This window comes from Lolium perenne, chromosome 1, assembly GCF_019359855.2.
Source record: "Lolium perenne isolate Kyuss_39 chromosome 1, Kyuss_2.0, whole genome shotgun sequence".
NCBI lineage: Eukaryota > Viridiplantae > Streptophyta > Magnoliopsida > Poales > Poaceae > Lolium > Lolium perenne.
The window spans coordinates 107,785,976-107,789,831 of NC_067244.2; the positions used below are offsets into that span (position 1 = coordinate 107,785,976).

General features: G+C 39.0%; 1 long non-coding RNA gene across 1 annotated transcript; it reads left to right on the forward strand.

Moving 5' to 3' along the window:
• Positions 1 to 1,829: 1,829 nt before the first annotated feature.
• LOC127347108 (uncharacterized) lies at positions 1,830 to 2,824 on the forward strand. The gene is made up of 4 exons (XR_007879609.1): positions 1,830 to 2,090; positions 2,445 to 2,504; positions 2,605 to 2,670; positions 2,759 to 2,824. It is a non-coding gene; the product is annotated as an uncharacterized lncRNA (long non-coding RNA).
• Positions 2,825 to 3,856: the final 1,032 nt, after the last annotated feature.

Genomic DNA, 3,856 nt, shown 5'->3' on the forward strand with positions numbered 1-3,856 from the left:
CCAGTACGGCAAGTCCCAAAAAACGGACCTCCTTTTCCACACCCCCAAGAGCGGTCCGGGTTCCTTTTTCTTCCTCTTATCTCCTTTCTTCCACTGATCTCGATCTTTATCTTACCCGCCGGAGGGCAGTCTTTCCAGTTTTTCAACAAAGTATCTATCTCTTCGCCGCTTCGCCTAGGTGGATGTCCCTCAACCTCATCCTTCCCATTGAGCAGGTCTCCACGCTTCCTCCACGGGCACTACAAGGAAACCCACCCTCTAGCAATACATAGTCTGCAACGAATTAAATATGTGTTGCAATTTTTTTACATAGATATGGATATATTCGTTGCTGGTTATATCTGTGATCCACCGTACAGACTGAGACAAATTGTTTTGGAATCCTGCATCTTTTCGCTTCATGGTAGGAAAGAATCCTTGCGCGTAATCAATTTTGGTGGGAAAGAATCCTTGCGGCTTTTATGGTGCTCATTGCCACCAACTTCTTTTAGCATACGACCGAGAAAAATTGTTTTGGAATCCTGCATCTTTTTGCTTCATATATTCCCTCCACTTTTTTTTTATTTCCCTCCATTCTTTCCCACCAAAACTGGTTACGCGCGCTAATTGTAGGATGGCCCCACCTTTCATAGGAACCTAGGGAATTATCATGGGTAAAACTTTAAACGAAACTAATCCCTCAAAATCTTCCATCTTATTATTTGCACAGAGGTTCAAGCGCAGGGCCGCCGGTGGCATCAGCTTCCGCTCCGAGTTCATCAAGTTAGCGGCCTCTCTTCCGATCCATTCTCTTTTCTTGATCCCTACCCCAGATCCACTTCTCTAATTCAATCCCCGTGGATCTCCCTAGGCACAGCAGGCCTGTGTGGGCAGCACACAACGAGTTCAATCAGATCAGCCGCCCTACTCTCCTAATGCCCCTGCTTCCCATTTCTATGTTAACTCAATTTCCATCGGTGATCGCAGGCACAACCGGACGACAGTGGTAGCGAACCTGCGAATTTGTCAGGTGAGTGGCCTCCTCTCCTCTCCCCGATCCCTAATTCTTATCGGATTTGCATCCCCGATCTCTGACCCTGTGAATATTTGAGTACTATTCTGTCCTTCTGCATCCCTAAGGATTTTCATGGTCAAAGGTCATTTAGTTGATGATTAACACGAGTATAATCATATTCCCTGTCATACACCTGAAACGCCTAGTATAGCTACTCAAAATCCATTAGATAACGAAGGAACGGGCAAATTTCCTGTGAACTCACATCTGAGTACTGTGTGCCGCTGTCGCATGATTGCCCCTCACTCCGTCACTTCTATTATTTCTCCACTCGGCACATACAATTCCAGGAATTCATATGATACATGCTAACCCCACCCGTGCTGCATCTTGAACACATTGTGTACTCTGTACTTATCTAGTCCTAGACTGTAGGCTAGTATGGGTCTTGTGGATCGCTTGCACCTGAATGTGTTTCTTATAGCGTTTAACTTTGTGTTATGATTTTCATGGTGCAGCAGAAATGACGAGGAAAAAAATGCAGGTTGTTGAATCCAATGAAGAATATTTGGTGGAGGCACATATCGAGCACCAAAATTGTATCGAACAAGTTCCAGAATCATCTGATCATCAAGTAATAACAAGTAACGATGAAGAAGTATCCACAGATTGTGATGATGATGATGATGATGATAATGACGAAGGTAATTTGGAAGTTATATATTCCTTATTCATTGCAATAGAAAATTCTTAATATTCATATGTGATAATTCTGAGTTGAATATTCTCATGCAAACTATTTTTTGTGTTCATGTAAAATTGGTCAGTTGTAACTGTAGGAACAAAAGGGCGTAAGAAGAGAAAGCTTAAAGATATTTGGAACCTTCCTCTTGGGAAAAGGATTGTGGTTAAGTGCAATGATTTAGATCAGCCAATTGGGAAAGAAGCTAAACATCCTGGAAACTTTCTTGGCACGATAGCTAGGAATGGATCCTTGTGTAGCTTGTCCTACAAGGATTGGAGATTGTTGATAGGAGAAAAAGATAAAGAAACTAATATAAGGATAAACTTAAAGGCTATACTTGATCAAGTAAAGGTAAACTGTAGTACATTAGTTTCTTTTACCAGATTCTTATATTTTGCCTTAAATTTGAGTTTTTCTATTGTTTTCTGATTTTATTATGTACTCCATAGATGAGGTTCCTTTATCCTTCTCGACTGGAACCATATATATTAAAAACAGTTAGAGACCGATGGAGGCAACATAAGTTAGACCTGAAATCACACATACTGATATATATTGTCTCACGTCTGATATATATTGTCTCACGTCTTAATTCAACTCCCAATGGTTGAGGAGCCAAATAATTTGATGGTACTGTATGCATGTGGCTTTGCATTCCAGATGAAACTTATAAAAACTACCTATTGATCTTGCCTTTCACTGCAGATCAAGCAGAGTGGTGCCCCAGGTCTGGACTCGCAATCATCAAACAATCCCGCAGATAAGGTTTGCTCGCATTGTAGAGGATCAAACTGTTATGCATGATTCTTTGCAGTGTTATCTCTCACTTCTATTCATCCAAAACTTGTGTATTGCTTGATCACAGAACAAAGAAAGTTTGGTTCAAAATGGCAATGCAGGGCAAGTGGAGAAAAATGCTGCTGCACAGAATGTTAGTTCACTCTTGTTATTTGGAACTTACTACAGAACTCTGATGTATCACATTTTTATTTCTAATTTGTTGTTGTACTACAATTCAGACCAAGAAAACAAACCCCCTACATAGTGAGAAACAAATAGTAACTGCGGTATCAACATCAGACAAGGTATGTTTGCATCATCAAACGTGGATCTATATTCAAACTTTAGTACTCTTATGATTATTTAAAATGATGTTAGTTCTGACTATAATCATGATTTTCAGCAAGAAGAACTCAAAACTGACTAATGCAGCTCTGCTTTCTAATGTAAACACACATGCCTTCTTAATATGTTGTTTCTGATATTTAATTGCATTGGGCCCTGACGTTCAACATTATATCTTTTGTAGAAACAACAAGTGGTTCACTAAGTTGGTTGGGTGCTCGCTCACTAGCAGTAAGAGTGCTCAACTTTATTGTGTGCATGATTACATGTACATAAATTTTGTTATATCAATTATTTGCTAATGTTCATCCTTTTATTAAGCTTCACTTGATGTGAATGATAATATTTTTCACCTTATTCTAATTCTAATTAAGAAATATTGAAACAAATATATTTTGTTCTAGTTTTCTTTCCGGATGATGGGCATTAGCAATCAATCCTTGCCTTTTGTTTTTCTAACAGGCAGGTACTAAAGTATTCTTGAAGAGCCTATCAAGCGGAAATAAGGACATTGCTATTGCTACAATTTTAAGTTGTGATCCAAAATATAAACTTGATGGTGCTGAAATAACAAACCAATTCTGGGTTGTACATGTCATTGCCGCACTTGTGAAAACCGAAGAGCTGGTACGGAAACGAAAAAATTGCACTACTCTTGGTAACGCAGAAGGAACAAAGATTGCATGGCCTTCAACCTTTGTACGTGACTTTTTTTTACTGTCTCGCTACTTGCATCATATGATATTTCTTCCACTGTTGTGTTAACAATTTCTTTTTCTGTAGATTCAAAAGATACATGGATGATGATATGGGTGATTAGTTGAATGGAAGGAGGAACAATGTTGTCGTTGCTATAATCTACTTCATATCTCTGCATCTTTAGTTATCTCCTAGGAGGGAAGTGATGTAGTAAACAAAATATTTATATATGTATCACGTGGATGGTGTTTCTCTTGTAATACTACGATTCTTCTCTATAAGTACTAAATAGT